This window comes from Pinus tabuliformis, chromosome 3_1 (genome assembly GCF_031772625.1).
Source record: "Pinus tabuliformis cultivar Carrire ecotype Pingquan chromosome 3_1, CPIR1, whole genome shotgun sequence".
Taxonomy (NCBI): Eukaryota; Viridiplantae; Streptophyta; class Pinopsida; order Pinales; family Pinaceae; genus Pinus; species Pinus tabuliformis.
The window spans coordinates 275,324,155-275,346,603 of NC_142301.1; the positions used below are offsets into that span (position 1 = coordinate 275,324,155).

The 22,449-nt window shown below is 37.3% G+C and overlaps 2 pseudogenes; both read left to right on the forward strand.

The window, feature by feature from the left end:
• Window positions 1–7,588: 7,588 nt before the first annotated feature.
• On the forward strand, window positions 7,589–8,409 carry LOC149186861 (uncharacterized; annotated as a pseudogene).
• A 5,183-nt stretch (window positions 8,410–13,592) lies between these two features.
• On the forward strand, window positions 13,593–14,293 carry LOC149186862 (uncharacterized; annotated as a pseudogene).
• Window positions 14,294–22,449: the final 8,156 nt, after the last annotated feature.

The following is a 22,449-nucleotide window of genomic DNA, read 5'->3' on the forward strand; positions in this document are numbered from 1 at the left end:
TTTGATAACCACAACATCGATTGTATTTCTAGTTAAGACTGCTTCCACCCACTAAGTGAAGTAATCAGTGGCCGTAAGAATCTATTTGTGCTAACCACTAGTGGGTGGGTGTATTTCCCCATTGAAGTCTAACCCCCACTATCTGAAAGGTTCTTCAACAAAAATAGAGATTAAAGGAAAAGGTGCTAATTTCTGCTTTTCAATAAACATTTGGCACTTCTCACAGGCCCAAACATATGCATGTACCTCACCAAATAACTTGGACCAACAGAAATCTATTTTAAGAATTTTATGGGATATATCTCTCCAACTATAATGCCCCCCTCCCACAAAATTATGGAACTCATCCATCATTTTATGGATCTCTTCTTCAACCAGGCATAAAATAAAAATACCCACTGGGTCTTTCCAATATAGCTAACCATTTGAAATGAATTGCTTTTGGGCATTTATCCTCAAAGCCTTATATTTAAATTTATCAAAATTGGCTGGACAACTCATAAAAAGTAAATAGTGGATTATATGTTTATACTAGTGATAAATGGGGTACTTCATTCAGATTTTCTATGTTGTGGTCTTGACCTTATTCTGCTCCTCTTCTCTTCGAATTTCTCCTTCCCCTATCAGCAAATTTATACCCAAGGCTTCATAGTTTGATTCAGACACGATTTTAGCTAATCCCTTCCCCTTAATCATCTTTGTGCATTTGATCTCTAGGTCGTATTATTGGATTTTAGCAATCCATTTACCTCTTTTTCCCTCATTGTCCCCTTGCACCAACATGTCTTTCACAACAGTTGTAGGAACATAAGTTGTTATTCTTGATTGCAAGATATATATTCTGAAGGTCTTCAGGGCCTTGACCAAGCCATAAGTTTGCTTCTACAGAATGTTGTACTTTAGCTCAACATCACATAGCATCTCACTAAAAAATGCTATCAGTTTCTCATGTCCTTCACTGTTTTTCTGCAATAAGACAACAACCACTATAAGAGGAGAAGAAAAAGAGAAAATTAAAAATGTTTTTAGATAGTCAAGGATGACTAATACATGAGCTTGTAAAAAGGTCCTTTTGATCTTGGAGAATGATTCTCGAGCTTCTTCAGTCCATTTTACCTCCCTATCCTTCTTCAACATCTCTGCAATTTCCTTAATTATCTCAGCATAATTGGGTATGAACCTCCTTAAATAGTTGATTCTGCCCAAGAAAGTCTAGATTTCTTTCTTATTTATCGGTAATGGGATGTTTATGATTGCTTCCACCATCTTGGGATCTATATTCACCCACAATTTTTCCATGATGTGTCCTAGAAGATTTGCTTTCCTTCACTTAGAGAAAAATGATACTTCTTAGGATTTAAAGACATGCCATATTTTTTGCATTTCTCAAAAGTGAGTTGTAGATGCTCAATATGCTCCTCATTTTTTTTAAAGAAAATAGTGATGTCATCTAGGTAAATTGCCACAAACATATCTTTTTCTCCCACAAACACTATATCCATGGCTCTCTCAAAAGTGGCTCCTACATTAATGAGGCTGAAGGTCATTTTGGCATACATAAACATTCCCCAAGGTGTGGTGAAAGTAGTATTCTTTTGATCCTCAGGATGCATAGCTACTTGATTGTAACCAAAAAAATCATCCATCATAGACATATGAGCAAAGGCCACCACCTTTTGCCGAATGTAGCCCATTTTAGGCAAAGGGTAATTATCCTTTAGTGAGGCCTTGTTTAGATTCCTACAGTGAATACACAACCTTGTTTCTCTGTTCTTCTTCCTGACATGAACTAGATTTTCCACCCAATATGAATACCTCAAAGGTACGATAATTTTTAGCCTAGAGAAAATTTCTCACCTCTTTCTCAATTGATGGAAGTAACATAGGGTTAATCTTCCTAAGATTTTGTTTGTATGGTTTCGCCCCAATTTTCAAATCAATTTTATACTGGATGATGCTAGTATCAAATGTTTTGAAATAATCATAAGACCAAGAAAACACATTGATATATTGCTTAAAAAGGTCCAAGTACCTTTTTGTGTATTCCTTAGGAACTCCTTTGGCCAACTTAATTATCTCAGGAAGTTGATCTGAACCAATATTGCAGTGTTCCACCTATTCTTCAGATTCTTTCTTAGTTGGCTTGACATCCATATCATTTGAGTTGAACAATTTTTACAAGGGAACTAAACCTCTGGGGATAATATTACATTTCAATTGTAAAATATTGTGCCATGCAATGGTTTCTTCCCACTTGGCCTGTTGTTCATCTCTCACTTTCTCTTCCTCCTGATCAATTTCTGAGCTTCATAATTCTCCAACTACTTCCATGAAGTGTTTGATTTGTTCCTCATATTCAAACACCTACCAATACTTAACATTATCTCTTATTGATCCACGAGGATTCTCCAGTTTCTCCAAGTTCAAAGGGTTCAGTTGTTCCCAAAAATAACGGTAAGTGGTAGTGCTCGCCATTCTGAATCCAATAGTACTTTCGATTTCTCATTTGGTCTCTAAATGAAAGAGAAATCATCCATCAAAGTTTGTGGTGGAACAGGTGGAGAAGGGGCCTTGTTGGCCATGTGGCAGGTCCGCAGCTCGACACATGGAAACAGTCAAATAGATAAGGTTTACAGCTCATTTGCAGGTGCAGGTGTCTGTTTATGATTTTCAAGTACATTGACATTGGTTTCATGATGAAATTTTGGTTTTGAAAACTATATATTAAAATATAAACCTATGGTTTGGTGGAGAAATATTTATTTACCTATGGTGTTACAAATTGGGTGGATATATCATTATAAACCTTGGTGAAAACATTATGATGTCAAAACCTATGGTATAAAGTTGTTTGAATGATATGGTGGAGTTACCATCGGCGCTAACGGAACCTATAATGGCAGAGTTGATATATTCCATCGATAAGTGCAGTGGCATCCACATGGCACATAATGTGGTAAAACATAGTAGGATGCGGAGTTGTTGATTGACATGTCATGCCACCACAACATGGGCTAACAATACATCTGGCACAGTGAAACCACATACTACCAAATCCAAGGATAAATTATATGCCAATTATGTAGGCGGGGAGTTTGATGTTCATCCAATAGTTATAACTATGTCACATGGTTATGATTTATATTAAGGTTTTTGTTAGATGCATTTAATGTCATAACAATACACATGTTAGTTTAAGCAAAGTCTAATGTTAAAAAACCTTCGCTTATAACTAATATGCCACAAGGATGTGAATAGATATACCCGCTGGCTATTAATTAAATATTATTGTTTAAATATATTCCAAGGGTATAAATTTTGGTTGGTGCGGTGCTATGCGGTCCAATAAAAAATTATGTAATAACGTTTTGAAAATATATGCCATAGCACCAAGACATGCTATAGGCCACCAATGTATTGTTGCACCATACCTGAAACCATTTTCCAACTATAGTCCAAGAGGATCAACCTTGGAACCTGCTTGAGGCCTATTAAAATAATCAACCATTGCACCAGTGGTCAGAGGAGGGATTAGTGAGATGTAGAATAGGAGGATGATATTGACAGATTTGTTCATGTAATTATATCTTGGCCATCTTTGAGCCAAATTGAGAATGGAGATAGATGTTGGAAAGATGAGACAAGAAACTTTCTTTCTACAGTAACCAACATTTCCCATATGCATATTTAAATTGGTGAAATATCATGTAAAGAAACTCTTTGGATCATTTCCTAATAAAATAGTCACCCACTTGGAAGTGGACCTAGAGACATAGTCCAGGAGGGACGAACTCTGTCTACAATTTGTCGTGTTTACTTCTTCTCTTTATGCTATTATGTCATTTGTTGCTCTCAAGTTTATGTTTATGGAATATTAATAGTCAATTTCCCTCTTTCCTTCACACTTATGCAACTGTAGTTAATGTTGATAAAATTGTGCAAATAATCAATCTTGTAAGATTTTAGATAAGGTATTGAAGGCCTATATCTGAATTCAATTTCGTATCTGAGCAAGGGGTTTTGAGGAGGCTTGAAGTTACTGGTAGATAAAATTAAGGAATCATCCATCCAATTTCCATCTATGGGAAAAAATTGGATATTAAAATCTAAGAAAAAGTTCTCAATTAGATCCCATACCTCACTTTGGTAGGCCTTCAATCTTGGATTTTTGGTTTGGCATTGACTTTGGATTCATTTCACCACCAGCTCTGAATCCCCAAACATTGCCAAGCACCCAATGTTGATATTCATGGAAACTTGCATACCTAGTAGCAAAGCTTCATATTCAACAACATTATTTGTGGCTTCAAACTCCAGCTTGAAAGAGAGAGGGATCAAGCTGCCTTCTAGGGATACCAACAATACACCTACCCCATTTCCTTCCCTGGAATAAGAACCATCAAAGTATAGCTTCCATACTTTGTCACACTCTAGTGATTATTGGTCTAGTCAAACAAAACATTCTACTTGTGTCTCATCCATGATTTGATCATCTTCCTTGAATAGGAAATAAGAAAAATCTTTCTCTTTACCATACACAGGGGCATTATTCAAACAATCGGTCCTTGTAATTGTCTTTACAAATCTCGCTTCTCTATATAATTGCCACTCTTCTCCACCAAAAATAGGAATGGTAGCATATGTTAAATCCATTTTAATGGATCCTCCAATTTTCGATCCCCATGATCTGGACAAGAGCATACCAAACCTCACATGGATATCAACCACTATAATATCCATTACAACACTCTCCACAGACATATGAGAAAAATTGACCACCGATTCTTTAATCAACCCTAGATATTTTAATCTCTTAGAGTAAAAAGAACGCAGATCTTTATATGGTCTTGTTATTTGCAGCCCTAATTTCTCCATAACAAACAATGGCATCAAATTGTGAGAAGATCCTGATTCAAGCATGCAATTACATAAGACAAGTTCATTGTTTCATTTATTTATGAAAGGAGTGATTTCTCCGTGATCTCATGCCCGATTCAGATCACTAGAAAAAAATATATAATGGCTAAGATAATCGAATAACGATCCCCAATCTGAATGGCCATCCATGCAGTTTCGATGCAATTTCTATTGATACAAAGTATGAGAAAGTACCTTGCCTCCTCACAAGTTGGTGAAGGGTTATGGACCTAATGCAGAATATTTGTGCTCCACTTGAGCTATCTCTTTCATCCACTCCTAATCCAAAACCTGCACACAAACACGACAAGAAAAAGATGACAAGTGATCTTCCATAGAAGATCGTCAGCTCCAAGCATCTAGAAATCAAACATATAGATTACTATAAAACTGACATAAGGGGAAGGAAAATAGATTTCTATTAACCATATAAATTAAATTACATAAAATGTATGCCTTCTAGCAAAGGATATCCTCTCCTGCAACTTGTAGTATGGTCTCCTCTCCCGTAGAGCTCTTATGCTATAGTTTGGACACTCTCTCCCTTTCCTCTTGGTGAGATTATAAAGGCTCATTCCATCCTCTAGGATAATGTATCTAGACACCTAGGGGATTGAGAAGTTAGGAAAATTCTGCAATAATGTACCTCTAGCCAACTCATACACAAGTGGGTAAATTTGATCTCCTTGGGAATGGAAAACTCTAGAAATATTTTTCACAATTATGAACTTTTTCTCAATTATCTCAATTATGAAATAGATATTAGCTCATAATTATAATAGTTTTGAAAAATAACTATTATAAATTTCTCAGTTATGTAATTTCACCCATCTATCATGGGATAAATCTCACATAAGTAAAATAAAATGTGAAAAGGGACAACTTTAAGCCAAACAACTGAGGTAATTTGATATTGGGTTTCTCTCACTAAAATGGAGTGGAAAATAGGGTTATAACATATGCCCCCTAATGCATGAGGTCAGAAGAGAAATTGATGGCTAAAATTCATTACAATAATACTCAATGCTCAAAATGGGAGGAAGGAGCCAAGACTATGAAGCTAGATTATAGGAAATCAAGTGATGAAGTCTCAACTCTGTTAATAACTTTCCTGAGACAGGCATACCCATGCTCAGTCAAAATAAGATGTTGAACATGGCCGCCATAAAATACACTATGGATCCATGACATGAAATGCTAGAACATGGCCATGAAGACATACACAGTGGATCCATGTGACTCAACAGATAGAGCATAGCCACCAACAAATACAATGTGGATCTATGTCACAGTATACATCAGTAGGACTATGGATACATGATAGACAAAGAAGTGTCTCAAGATAGCCCTCAAAGTACATCAATAATACATAACTCCAATGCAACCTGCGAGTGATGCCCTATAAGAGTAAGATGTCCCTAACCGAGGGTCTTTGACATAACCTTGATTATACAAATCTAGATCTTGTAAATATATGAGCTGAAGTCGAACATGGTAGAAACCACCTGATTATAAGGGAATGAGGTAAACCAGTAACAGACATAAGGTAATCCACCAATGAGGAAAATGAACCCCAAGGTACCTTGTGTAGTCCACTAAGTGTGAATACATGAACTTATGTCGAACACTAGTGAACTCGATCAATCAGGAGCCAATGATGTAAACCCATATTCAATCACAAGGAAGCTTGTCACTTAGGTCTACAACATCCAAGGTACTACCCATTACTAGATCAAGCTCCTGGATAATGATATGAAGTTGAAAATAGAAGATCCATAGAAGGAGGGCCTTGATGTGTCCCCCATCAATTAACATAGAACAAACTAGGATGATTTGATGAATGGATGAAGTTGTTATCACTTAAGAATTCTGATTTCAAAACCGCTCACATTAGTTTGATGGTAAAAAAATTCGGTGCTAGTCTAAGTTTGAGTTTTTGTTTGCCTTAGAGTCTGAGTCTTAGGAGTCCACTATGCATTCTCATTCACCACTGGTCTCATAATTCACACAATTTCCATGTGTCAGCTCTGTTCAAAGGTTATTATGTGCTACAAAACTCCTTAAGTGATTTCGTAGCGCATAAGTCAGTTTTAGGTGTTTTCGCAGCGCAACATGTTTCATGTGATTTCGTAGCGCAGAAACCCGGTCCAGGTGATTTTGTGCTGATCCATAGCAAATCTCACCCAGCTGTCATACTTATCAGAATCAGCTGTGTTTTAGGTCGTTAGGTGTCTTGGTATTGGCACATGTTGCAGTTGTTGCTGAGAAGGAGACAAAGGGTTCTGTTTACGATCTGAATGCACTTAATGGAAAGTTGCTTGTTGGCATCAATAAAAAGATTCAGTTATACAAATGGGAGCTCCGTGATGATGGTTCAAGATAATTGCAGTCTAAATGTGGCCGTCATGGGTACACTGCAGCAGCAGAGGCCATAATATTATTAATGTTAACAATACCCGGATTGGACGGCCTGGGAAAGGGCCTAAATGCGGTGGGATTTGAATGTATTCCACATGTCTCTCATTTAAAAGGCACAAAGCAACACCTTCAACGATATTTAACGTGACAAAAACTCTATTCGAAGATAAACCCTTGCTCTGACACTGTATTCTGTTAAGCGTGTTTGCTACTTTGGCCTTTGTTCTGATCTAATTTACTCCCACCATCAAAGATGCCGAAGTCTAAGCGCAACAAAATGGTGACTCTTTCTAAAACCAAAAGAAGGGACGGGAGCATAAGGAATCAATAGTGAATCAAGTGAGGCAAGCTGTGGAGGATTACATCTCAGTATATGTTTTCTCATTTGAGAATATGCGGAATGTGAAGTTCAAAGATCTCAGGGACCGATTAAAAGGTAGCAGCAGGTTCTTTCTAGGATCAAACAAAGTATTACAGATTGCATTGGGTCGCACAACTGCTGATGAAGTCAACGAAGGTATTCATAAAGCTAGTGAGATGTTACATGGTGAATGTGGTCTATTCTTTTCCAATCTACCAAAAGAAGAGGTTATGAGAATTTTTGAAACTTTTGAAGAGCGTGATTTTGCAAGGACTGGATCACTTGCAACAGAAACGGTTGAGTTGAATGAAGGTCCTTTGGAACAATTCACGCATGAGATGGAACCATTTCTGCGGAAGCAGGGGATGCCAGTTCGATTAAATAAAGGTGTGATAGAATTAGTAGCAGATCATGTAGTTTGCCGAGAAGGAGAGCCAATATCACCTGAAGCATCTCGCATACTACATTTAATGTGTGTTCAAATGGCTACATTCCACCTCAACCTTGTATGCCGGTGGAGTCCTGATGAGTTTGAGATTTACAGAGATCATGGTGTGGCAAATCCTTCAGATGGTTCGTAGTGCATGCATTAAGCATCAAATTCTTTTACAAGTTTTTTGGTTCACGGTATTATTTTAATGTAATACCTCAAGTTCCTTTTGGCATAAAATATTGGCTTATGAATGGGAGAACTTCTGAGAATAGTTTTCTCATTCTAGTGTTACTAGAGTTATTGGTTTGTAATATAGGTAACAAGCTCATGTTGGTGTAGCTCTTTTAAATGCAATCGCACCTGCCCAATCATCCCAAAACTCTACGTTGGCACAATCGTAAAATTCTGGGGCAGGTAAACCCACGAAATCAAGGAGATCCAAGGGCAAACAGGCAATGCATCCATTAATCAGCCAGTGAGGTACCAGCCAGATTCATACAGTTATATTTGAAACAGTCAATGGTGTTATTGGTGTCATTGCATCTTTTCCTCAGGAGAAATATCTGTTTCTTGAAAAGTTGCAAGCAAATCTTGTCAAAACGATCAAGGGAGTAAGGTGCTTAAACCATGAACACTGGCGATCATTTAGCTATGAAAGGAAGACTGTGTTTTTGAAATTACACAGCAGTTTCGTAGCGCGCTACGAAACTGCTGTAGTTGTATGTTACAATTCAGTTGATCAATTATGATTGACAAAGCAGCAAATCTTTTTGAAAGGTTTTGTCATCACATAGGTACATGGGAAAAGCTTACAACGCATCAAGGACGTGGCAATCTTCTACATTTTGGGTAATTAAAGAATAAAAGACATGCTTCTTTGCATTCGACTATTTTGGGGAAAACTAAAGCCGAGAAGCAAGGGTAGTCTCCTAATATTTCTGAGCAGTTAAAAAGATTCAGCATTCAAGGTCAACATGGAGCATTAAACATCCAACTTAGCCAAACTGAAAGAGGACCAGATGTAAGAGAACGAAAATGATTGTAGACCAAGGCTGTTATGGAGTTAGAGTCATAGTGGATTTAGAACTCTAAAAAGCCTCCAGTCAACACTTTGTTGTATTTATTAGTTAGTTAAATGGTTGATAGGTGTCATTAGAAGTAGTTTTCGAGTTCCCCTCATGCTGGAGGAGGAATCTCGATCAGTTAGAATAAGAACTCTATATATAGCTGAAACAACAATGTAATGGGGGTTGGAAAACTTTATAACAGAGCATAGTATTTGGCTTATGTAAAAGACTCACTTTCAGTAATATAGTTTTGATTTTACTTCTCAGGATTCATGAAGGATTTTTCATATTCAGAATGTGTGATGTTGTCTTCTTCTTAGTTTTGTTTACAGTGGTATGGATGTATAATCACTCAGAATTCACTGAATGTGCTCTGATTTCCTGTATGCATCTATAAACTGTGTGGTTCCTTATGAGTGTATATTCTGAATATTCAAATGCTGAATGCCCTGACTTCCATGTAAGGTCAAGATCTTTGTTATGATTGAGGTGTTGTTGACTCCATAAGCCCAATGGATAGTTGTTTAATATGTTTCCAGCATTCATATTTGTCAAAGTTGTTCTACAAGAGTTAGCCATCTTATCTTAATCAAAATCATTAGCCCATCTAGAGAGAGCCCTCTCAGGTTGAGGAGGCTAAGCCTCAGCCTAAAGTAGGTTTGAAATAGTTACTTAGAGTCAACCTGACCAGTAGCCTATCAGGGTCTGATTTTGAGATAACATTTTGGTGCGTCTGCCGGGAGTCTGAAGATTATTCATTCCCGAAATCAATGGTTGAACTTTTGAAGGTAGCAGGAGCTCAGACATCTTTTTGAGGCTGCAAAACTACCTTGGTGACTCCACACATCGAATAAGAAATTGGAAGGTGACTCCACTGCTAGAAGATCAGTAGCTTGATGAAGTTTCAAGATGAATTCCACTACAAGAATGAATGCCAGGTATGCTCCTATGAATCGGTCTCATATCCCTGGTTTTCCAAATCCTATGCCAGAGGTTGATTGGTTAGAGGATCTTCCGATATTCAAAGATGAAAAGAAAGACAATGATGCTCTTCATTTGGTTAGGTTCCATATGCATGTACGCAGTCTTAAGGTTTACTTTCCTGAGGATTGTCTCATGAGGATGTTTATGACCACTTTAGAAGGAAAGGCATGGTATTGGTATAAAAGTTTGGAAAATGGTTCATTATATTCTCTTGCTGATTTCCATGATGTGTTCTATGACATGTATAAAGAGTGTCATCCCTCCTTATTGCTGGTCAAAGATTGTTGTAAACATTCTACGAGTTTTATTCAATATTTGGAGGACTGTTATGATGATGATGAATTTATGGATGAAGAAATTTTAGAGGCTCTTCATAACAATGCATTTCAGCACCAAGAAGAAAGTATAACATCTCATGAAACGCAACATGAAGATCAGCAGGGGTTTATTTGTGAAAACCATGTTTCATCCTTTGACATGAATGAAAAGATGCAGCGGATTTGTCAGTCTTTTGATCATAAAGAATATGAAATTGATTGCAAACAGCAAGAAGAAGTACTGGAAGATAGCTTTTACGACCCTCAGGCAGAGGAAAAGGTTGGTTTTTTATGTCAAACTTCTCAGCAGCTTACAGCAATAAATGATCATAAGAAAGAGGAAAATTACATTGTTTGTAGGCAGCATTCAGAAAAGCAGTTCGATAGCATATCAAAAGAATCTTGTATGGTTGAAAATCAGCTGTCTAAAGATGTAGAATGTTATGATGATCACCAACATAACCATGTATTCTTTGACCCTATAAGTGAATATATGGACAAGCTTTGCACTCCGGTCTTTCATTTCCATTTGCATTATGAAGATCAAATATATTATGAGTTGATGTGGTCATCACAATATCATAGTTACTCTGAACTACGATGCAGTAAAAAAACTCAAATATCAGATAAGACAAATGATTGGCTACATTGGAAATTTCACATTGATTAAGCTGAAAGAAGATTGCAGCTGATAGGGTAGGTAGGTAGGAAAATGCAAATAAGCTCAAGGTTGACTGAGCATTTATTTTTTTTAGTAGATATAGACTTCTCTCTCCTACGGTGATCATCAAACTCAAGCCTGCCAGGGGAGGCATTAAAAGCATTAGAATTTTTGTTGTCCATGCTGCAGCTTGCCAACAAAGATGGCCGTGTTGAAGAAGCAATGCCAGCTGGCAAAAGCATTCTCTCACTAACAAAAGGAAGAAAACCAATAGAAGTATATGTACAAGCTTTATTGAAAAACACAAATCGTATGATAATGTATTGCTTTTCACCTTCATTCTTAAGTTCCATTGGCGAGGATGACATACTTTCACATATGAGCTTACATCTTGAACTTAAAAGAAATGCAGCTGGTGTTCCAACTACAGATTCTTCTGGAGTCAATACATGCACAGTTCTACAGTTATTGATTGCTCACAAAAGGCTAATATTCTGCCCAAACAATTCTGATACTGATCTTATTTGTTGTCTTTGTGTGAACTTGATTTCATTGCTTTGGGATCAAAGACAAAATGCAAAAAACATGGCCACTGATATTATCAGGTATCTATTGTTAAATTGCCGTGCTGCTTTGGAGGAACTACTGGTACCGAAACCAAACCAGGGACAACCATTGGATATCTTACATGGAGGCTTTGATAAGTTGTTAGGAAATAATCAAACAAAATTCTATGAGTGGCTCGATGCTTCTAAACAAAGTATTTGTAAGGTCTTGGAACAATGTGCTGCAATTATGTGGATGCAATATATAGCAGGTGCGGTAAAATTTCCTGGGGTACGAACAAAAGGCATAGAGGCTCGTCGGAAGAGAGTTGTGCGGCAGGACAAATATGGATGGATCCTTCATGCTGAAAGTGAATGGCAGAGTCATATTCAACAGCTTGTACATGAACGTGGAATATGGCCTATGAAGAAATCTTCTGTAAATCAAGAACCTGAGTGGCAGCTCTGCCCTACTGAAGGACCCTTTCGTATGCGTAAAAAGCTTAAACGATTGAAGGTAAAAGTAGACACAATCGGGAATGCGCTTCAAAATTTTCAAGAAGACAGGATATTTCCAGCTGAAAAGACTGGATTTGGCATGGATATGAGTGATCCTGATTATGATTCATTTTTCCATCTCTTATCTGCTGGTGGTGCCAATCAAAAACAGTTAAGTTATACTGGTAGAGAGGAAGAGGAATGCTTTTATGATGAAGCAGAGGAGTTCAAAGATGGGGATTTAATTTCTGCTCCAGTTGGGTGGAGTGATGATCAGCACAACAGTGCTAATGATGCAAGCTTACATTCTGCTCTTGAAACTGGTGGCAAATCAAGTACAATGTCACTACATATAACAGATGGAGTACATGAAATGTCTGAGCCTGGTTCAACTAGACAGTCTTCGTCACAGAAAATTGACAATGTGAGGTATGCAGATGATGAAGTGAAGCCCCCAGAATCTTGAAGGGGATGCTTGTCAAGCAAATTTCTGTTTGTCATAAATGGATAAGGCACTGGACCTGCGAGTTCTTAGTGTACTACAGGAGCACACTATCCCAAGTGGAGCCACTGTTATCACTTAAGAATTCTGATTTCAAAACCGCTCACATTAGTTTGATGGTAAAAAAATTCGGTGCTAGTCTAAGTTTGAGTTTTTGTTTGCCTTAGAGTCTGAGTCTTAGGAGTCCACTATGCATTCTCATTCACCACTGGTCTCATAATTCACACAATTTCCATATGTCAGCTCTGTTCAAAGGTTATTATGTGCTACAAAATTCCTTAAGTGATTTCGTAGCGCATAAGTCAGTTTTAGGTGTTTTCGCAGCGCAACATGTTTCATGTGATTTCGTAGTGCAGAAACCCGATCCAGGTGATTTTGTGCTGATCCATAGCAAATCTCACCCAGCTGTCATACTTATCAGAATCAGCTGTGTTTTAGGTCGTTAGGTGTCTTGGTATTGGCACATGTTCCAGTTGTTGCTAAGAAGGAGACAAAGGGTTCTGTTTACGATCTGAATGCACTTAATGGAAAGTTGCTTGTTGGCATCAATCAAAAGATTCAGTTATACAAATGGGAGCTCCGTGATGATGGTTCAAGAGAATTGCAGTCTAAATGTGGCCGTCATGGGTACACTGCAGCAGCAGAGGCCATAATATTATTAATGTTAACAATACCTGGATTGGACGACCTGGGAAAGGGCCTAAATGCGGTGGGATTTGACTGTATTCCACATGTCTCTCATTTAAAAGGCACAAAGCAACACCTTCAACGAGATTTAACGCGACAAAAACTCTATTCGAAGATAAACCCTTGCTCTGACGTTGTATTCTATTAAGCGTGTTTGCTACTTTGGCCTTTGTTCTGCTCTAATTTACTCCCAGCATCAAAGATGTCGAAGTCTAAGCGCAACAAAATGGTGACTCTTTCTAAAACCAAAAGAAGGGACGGGAGCATAAGGAATCAATAGTGAATCAAGTGAGGCAAGTTGTGGAGGATTACATCTCAGTATATGTTTTCTCATTTGAGAATATGCGGAATGTGAAGTTCAAAGATCTCAGGGACCGATTAAAAGGTAGCAGCAGGTTCTTTCTAGGATCAAACAAAGTATTACAGATTGCATTGGGTCGCACAGCTGCTGATGAAGTCAAGGATGGTATTCATAAAGCTAGTGAGATGTTACATGGTGAATGTGGTCTATTCTTTTCCAATCTACCAAAAGAAGAGGTTATGAGAATTTTTGAAACTTTTGAAGAGCGTGATTTTGCAAGGACTGGATCACTTGCAACAGAAACGGTTGAGTTGAATGAAGGTCCTTTGGAACAATTCACGCATGAGATGGAACCATTTCTGCGGAAGCAGGGGATGCCAGTTCGATTAAATAAAGGTGTGATAGAATTAGTAGCAGATCATGTAGTTTGCCGAGAAGGAGAGCCAATATCACCCGAAGCATCTCGCATACTACATTTAATGGGTGTTCAAATGGCTACATTCCACCTCAACCTTGTATGCCGGTGGAGTCCTGATGAGTTTGAGATTTACAGAGATCATGGTGTGGCAAATCCTTCAGATGGTTCGTAGTGCATGCATTAAGCATCAAATTCTTTTACAAGTTTTTTGGTTCACGGTATTATTTTAATGTAATACCTCAAGTACCTTTTGGCATAAAATATTGGCTTATGAATGGGAGAACTTTTGAGAATAGTTTTCTCATTCTCGTGTTACTAGAGATATTGGCTTGTAATATAGGTAACAAGCTCATGTTGGTGTAGCTCTTTTAAATGCAATCGCACTTGCCCAATCATCCCAAAACTCTACGTTGGCACAATCGTAAAATTCTGGGGCAGGTAAACCCACGAAATCAAGGAGATCCAAGGGCAAACAGGCAATGCATCCATTAATCAGCCAGTGAGGTACCAGCCAGATTCATACAGTTATATTTGAAATAGTCAATGGTGTTATTGGTGTCATTGCATCTTTTCCTCAGGAGAAATATCTGTTTCTTGAAAAGTTGCAAGAAAATCTTGTCAAAATGATCAAGGGAGTAAGGTGCTTAAACCATGAACACTGGCGATCATTTAGCTATGAAAGGAAGACTGTGTTTTTGAAATTACACAGCAGTTTCGTAGCGCGCTACGAAACTGCTGTAGCTGTATGTTACAATTCAGCTGATCAATTATGATTGACAAAGCAGCAAATCTTTTTGAAAGGTTTTGTCATCACATAGGTACATGGGAAAAGTTTACAACGCATCAAGGACGTGGCAATCTTCTACATTTTGGGTAATTAAAGAATAAAAGACATGCTTCTTTGCATTCGAATATTTTGGGGAAAACTGAAGCCGAGAAGCAAGGGTAGTCTCCTAATATTTCTGAGCAGTTAAAAAGATTCAGCATTCAAGGTCAACATGGAGCATTAAACATCCAGCTCAGCCAAACTGAAAGAGGACCAGATGTCAGAGAACGAAAATGATTGTAGACCAAGGCTGTTATGGAGTTAGAGTCATAGTGGATTTAGAACTATAAAAAAACTCCAGTCAACACTTTGTTGTATTTATTAGTTAGTTAAATGGTTGATAGGTGTCATTAGAAGTAGTTTTCGAGTTCCCCTCATGCTGGAGGAGGAATCTCGATCAGTTAGAATAAGAACTCTATATATAGCTGAAATAACAATGTAATGGGGGTTGGAAAACTTTATAACAGAGCATAGTATTTGGCTTATGTAAAAGACTCACTTTCAGTAATATAGTTTTGATTTTACTTCTCAGGATTCATGAAGGATTTTTCATATTCAGAATGTGTGATGTTGTCTTCTTCTTAGTTTTGTTTACAGTGGTATGGATGTATAATCACTCAGAATTCACTGAATGTGCTCTGATTTCCTGTATGCATCTATAAACTGTGTGGTTCCTTATGAGTGTATATTATGAATATTCAAATGCTGAATGCCCTGACTTCCATGTAAGGTCAAGATCTTTGTTATGATTGAGGTGTTGTTGACTCCATAAGCCCAATGGATAGTTGTTTAATATGTTTCCAGCATTCATATTTGTGATAGTTGTTCGACAAGAGTTAGCCATCTTATCTTAATCAAAATCATTAGCCCATCTAGAGAGAGCCCTCTCAGGTTGAGGAGGCTAAGCCTCAGCCTAAAGTAGGTTTGAAATAGTTACTTAGAGTCAACCTGACCAGTAGCCTATCAGGGTCTGATTTTGAGATAACAAAAGTAATGAAGTGGCGAAGTAGAACTGATAGGGGGATGACCGACTCAAAAGGGTCAATAGGTTACTTCAGATGGCCGACCCAGGCTGATACTTCCATTGAACACATAGCGACATGACACAAGAGTGACTTGGCAGCATGAGTAATGAGCATCATGTGATATCATGCAATGATGTAGGAGGCATCGAAGCATGCTCCATGTGACTAGAAGAGTAAACAATCAGAGGAGTAAAGAGACTCATATGGATGGTATGACTCCTAGGAAAGATAAAACCAAGCTATGAGATAATGATATAGATAGTTGCCATGTTAAAGGGTGACACAGCTAGCATTACCATTTCGATGACTAATGGAATTTTTTTCCCTCCCTTCTCTTTTTATAAGTTCCTTTTTCGTAAAATTGTCCCCCAAGCCTGGAAAAGAGATAAAAGTATAAAATGGGGAACCTCCAAGCCATTGTAGACTAAGGTGTTCCTTTTTTGTAACTAGTCTATCCCAGTCCGACAAAGGGTTAAAATTATACTTGGTAGACGACACTTCAGGTAATTTAAAGAGCGTGAAGTAGATAATTTCACTCGACAATCTTTTCTAAAGTCTGAAAAGAGCTTAATGAAAGCTCCTCTTGGGGGATGATTGGTATAGAGGATAACAACTGGTTCCAGAAATCTTGGAACCTCTCGTGACATAAGAAGGACAAGAGGTTAGCTAATAGGACCACTCATTACAATAGTTCCTCCAAGAAAGGGTAAAACACGAAGTGAAATAGGATGGTCAGCCAAGCAGATCATGATGATGGAAAAAAGGACCCAAGGCTCAAACTACGAAAATTGGCTAATAGAAGAGTGGCAATCACAAGGGATAAAAATGGTGGAAACCTCCTGGGGTAAAGTCAGAAATGAGATGAAGAAGAAAACATGTGGCTTAGATTCTAGGTCATAGTGGGTCAGAAGGAGGAATTCCAAGAAGGAGTAAAAAATGACTGGATGGACACCAACTCGACAAAGATGTGCTAACTAGGGTATCAATGAGTGTGTTGTCACTCTGTATTTCCTAGGACCATGAAATAAATACAAAGGTAACCACAAAAACACTTTGGAAACTGGGATCTAGCCCTCTCAGCTTCAGAGAGGGATTTCTCTTTGAAATTTAGACTTTTTTATATTGAGCTATTAGGCTAGTTTTGGAAATTCGAGGGTTTGGTTTTAGATTTGGTTTGGTTGTTTGGTTGAGAATGTAATAGTACACCATTGGGTAATGGAGTCAATATACTTCAAATGGATTTATTTCAGCATTTACAGACAGGTCTAATAGGGCAAGGTAGGCAGATTTATTGGATCTTATATGTTTAATGAGATGTAGAAAGAATAAATGATTAAGTATCCATTAAGCAGAGAGAAATTAAGAATTATATTGCTTAACTTCAGTAGAAAACATTTATATTGTTTTAAGCCAGAATAGGGTGCTATTAAAACAAATCCTAAACTTAATTTTCTTTAAAACAATAGAGAAAAGAAACACATATGAAAAATAGAGAAACCAAAATAACAAAGAGAAGATCACTTCACCAAAAAATTTGACACGGAAATCCTATAAAAGATTATGTATTAGTGAAATGTGTCAACTGGAACTTAGTGGAACAACTTTACATCAATGGCCCTTTCTTTTACATCCACACCAACCTTTACTACTTTAAATTATGAAGTATTTATAGGAAAATAATTACAAAATATCTTGATGTCAAAAGATCAAGAAAAAATCCTAAAATATCTAAAACAGATTACATAAATAGTACAGAAATTTAGGAATTCAGAACTGCTAGAGCTGCTGGCACTATTGTCGAGGAAGGTTATTGATGACTAGTCCCAAAAAGGTGTTGTCTTGCTGTCTCAGATGGAAAATTTTTCACTCCAGTAATTCACACAAGTGATAACATCGATCTTCACTGGGGATAGAAAGTTTTATTAGCTTTCTATCTGTTTCATCAACCTTGGTATATTTTTCATAGGTAGGTCTGTTGATCAAAATATGTTTAATCTCATGTTTGATTATGAGATCAAAATCTAAAGCCTCTAAGAAAGCTTTGCCTGTCATACTTCCTTTTACCCCCGCAAACTTGGATTTACCTTTTGAAATAGTGTAAAGATTTTGATTGTAGTCACTCAATATGATTAACTTGTCATTCATGGACACTAAACCTGAAAGACCTCTCTGATTGAGTAGATTAAACTTAGTATGAAATCGTTGGACAGTAGTTTCAAGGTTTTGCATTTTTTCTCTAATTGAACCATTAAGTTTCTCTTCTGTAAACCCTTCTTGATTTCTAAGATGGTTTCAGTCCTATGTTTAATTTGTAGCTCCTCTAATTATTATCTAGTCTTAGAATTTAAGATATTGATCAATGTCACGACTTAAGTTAGTTTATCTCCCAATACTTGCCTCACTTGTTCTATCAATGTTTTTGACATCAGCATCAACTCCTCCTACTCGAAGATGATTTGGATTGATGGCCAAATATCAGTTATAACTACATTGATATCTATCCATATGTTTTCCTTAGCCTGTGCTAGAGTTTGAGCCATCACTAAATTACTCTCTAAAAACTCTATTCTTTGAGCAAGGTTGTGGGATTTTTGTAGTTTTTCTATATAGGATATATCATTCTTCAATTTTCGTTCCTGGAGATTTTAGCACCAAAGGTTGAACCTAAATAAGTTGTGGAGAAACCATAAGTTGAGGAGCAGAGAATGGATAGAAACACTCAAGTAGAACCATATAGAGAACGAAGGAAAAGGATCGGGGAAGTTGAGAGATTTGTGCAGGATGCGAGGGAGAACGTTGGTGCTCCTTCAGATAAATGTAGGAAGAGAAGATCACCAGATTGGTAAACTAGCTACATGGATCTAATGACCAAGCTTGTAGAGTCTAACTGATCCTCTTTTGAGGAAGAAATAGATAAAATTGTATGGGTTGATCGAAATGTGGAGGAATACGAATCCATTTTAAATGGCAGTATTTGGGAAGTGGTACCCAAACTAGCACAGAAATGAGTTATTGATTCAAGATGGATCTTCAAGGTAAAGCATGTAGCATATGGAAGCATAGAAAAGTACAAGGCCAGATTTGTTGCCAAGGGGTACTCTCAAGTTGAGGGGATTGACTATGAGGATACCTTTACTCTTGTATCAAGTTACTCATCCATGAGATAAATTCTTGCTCTGGTTTCATAGATGGGGTGGATGATCCATTAGATGGATGTGAAAACAACATTCCTCAATGGAGTTATCGAGGAGGATGGGAATATCGACCAACAAGAAGGACTTGAGACTTTTGATCGGGACTCTCATGTGTGCAGACTCAAGCAAGCATTGTACGGTCTCAAGCAAACATGCTATGCTTGGTACACTAGGATCGATAGCTATCTCACCGGTTTTGGCTTCACCAAAAGTGAAGCGGATTGAAACCTCTATCATATCTTGGTAGAAGATAAATTGTTGATTATTGTCTTATATGTTGGTGACCTGATTTTAAATGGTGATGAGTAGTTGATTAGATATTTCAAGGAGGACCTTGCAAGAGAGTATGAAATGAAGAATAAGGGTCTCATGCACTACTTCTTCGGATTGGAATTATGGCAAGGTGATGGGGAATTTTATGTCTCTCAAGGCAAGTATGCCAACGAGATACTTTAGATATTCTTCATGGACAGTTGAAAACCCATGGATACACGTCTATTGACCAACTGGAGGAAAGAGGACCAGTAGTTGGTGGGTTCACTAATGTATCTTATGATCACAGGACCAGATATATGCTATGCAGTCAACTAGCTAAGCCAAGCTATGGTTAAGCCAACCAAGTTATTTTGGAGGGAATCTATGGATGTTCTACATACCTCAAAGGCACTACCTAGTCTGGACATGGTACACATGAACAAAGGAACTGATGGTATGTGGCTTCATAGATATAGATTGGGTAGGGAGTCCATATGACTGAAAGTGTACATTAGGTGGAATTTTCAGTGTTGGGTCCATAGTTGTTTCCTGGTACAACTAGGAGAAAATATTTGTGGCACTGATTTTGGTAGAAGCGTAATACATGGTTTCCATTCAAGCAGCATGTGAGGTGATCTAGTTGAAAAAGATACTTGTTGGACTATTTGGTCAGATGATGGATCCAACTATGATCTACTGTGACAATCATAGTTGCATCAATCTCTATGAAAATCCTGTTTTTCAAGATCAATCCAAGCATTAGATATATGGTATCACCATTTATAAGGTTTTGTGTAGAGGAAAGTAATGTTGTTGCAGTACATTTTGATAGAGGAACAAGATGTTGATATTTTAACAAAGTCCTTGTCAAGGGGGAATTTCGAGTTCCACAGTTGTAGGATAGGGGTGGTTGATATTCCCTTTCTTGCTGAGAGTATTGAAAAGTGCAACAAGAAATTCTCAATTTGATTTTTCCTTGATTAAATTGAGAAAAATTAAATTTCCACATCATCAAAGAACTTAGATGATGTTAACTTGTGTGACATGGCTTCTATCACCCAGTTTACTGAGTAAATTTGAGTTGGAAGAGTTAGAGTTTAATTCTGCATGTGCAATTACTAATTTGTAGCAATGAAGGTATGTTATGTCAAGTTCCTTGATTTAAAATAGTTACAACTACTGAAGGAACTAGTGGAAGGCTAGTTAAGTAGTGGGACATCAGTCAAACTCAATGATCATTCAGTTAACTCATCAAATCAACCCAAAACAACTAGTGCATGTAGAGTTACCTAATTGAGGTGGTGATTCCAAGGTAGTGTAACATTAGTTGTAGACCAGTCTTAACTGTACAGGTGTTGCATGTAGTTAGATGATCAACCTAAAGGAATTGTGCAATTCAATTGAAGAAATTTCTTAAATAATAGGGGCTAATTCCTCAACGAACAATGCATGGAAATAGGAGCTCAAGCTGAGGAAAAATTTGACTAAGTCAGGGTCAAAGGCCTTTAGTGAGCAGAGAGATAGGTTGTGCACTTGCAGGGTCAGCTCAAATGAGTGAAGCAATTGTAATACATCTCTATCCATTTCGTTAATGCAAGAAGGCATTGGGGTTTTTAGAAGATTACTTTCCCAAGATAAAAATACTTATTGCATATGTGTTATTCCTTCTTGCATGTTCGATATTTTTGTTCTAAAGTGTGAATTCATGTCCATAGAGAAGTATTGTAGGTTTGTGTCATGTGATTTTTATTAAATATTCATGATTTGTTGCGAATCTACAACCTAATTTATACACGATCAAGGGAGTCCTCATTAAGTGGAAAGACCCCTCTCAAGAAGATGCGACATATGAACCAGTCACTATTCTTCCGTAGTTTCCATAGCTATAGCCTTGAGGACAATGATTATTTTGATGGGGGAGGGCATGTTAGGGTCCAAATCTAACCCCTTCATTTATGTAATAAGCCCAAGGGGCTTAGTCAGAGTCATAGTTAGTTGGTTGAGTCAATAAAGCCCATAAGGGGCTATCCTCATTAATAATAATTGTAGCTGGTTGAATCGCATTATAGAAAAGGTACCACAAATAGTTATAAACATGCCATAGTTAATAAATAAAGTGGTTAACCTATATTATGCAAGGGACCACTAGTAGTTAGGGTTTTAGATGTCCTAAAGCTATAAATAGTCATATATAGCAAAGGAAGAATCATCGAGTCTTATTGTATGTGAGCTCTTCTCTATTGGAGGTTTCCCCCTTGAAGAGGTAAGTGAACATTGTATTTTGTTTCTGAATAATAAAAGGTCTTTGCAACTTGTCTCTACTCATGTGATATTTTTGTGTTTCGAGCCATATTGTTTCCTATTTCTGGCATTCTAGTTATCTCACAAGTCAAGTGCATAACAAAAAGTAAGAGGAGGATTGAAATTATAAATGATGAAATACAATCAAATTTTTTTATGACATGACATTGAACACTCAGTACACAAGAACAACATGATCCCCTCAATGTGGCAACAATACAATGACCTCATCCAAGTATGACACTTAGGGTACACTTTACGATGATAGTGACGACACTTGTATGAAAATGATCAATACTTTGGGAATACGTAAGATGTATTTCCTCATAATGAATAGGAAACAATAGTGTGGGAGAATGCACCATAATTTCCCTTTAAGAATATGTAATTGAATCCCTTCGATTAGGTGCGACACTTAAGACACAATTTGCGACGAAAGTAATGACACTAGTATGAAAATGCATACAATTTTGGGAATGAGTCTAATACATTTCTATATGATAGATAGGACACATTGGTACCAAATTTTCCTCTCACAATGAACCAAAAATGTGCTTTTACAATGTATGACATTTCCTATGACCAAAAGATGACACTTGCAACAATAAGAGAAAAGTGAAAATGACACTTGCAAATGTGAACAACATTGAAGTGACACATGAGAGAGGGAAGATAACATGAAAAAGACATTTTTTTAAGTGAAAACAAGAAAAAGTGACAGTTGTAAACATGAAAGACA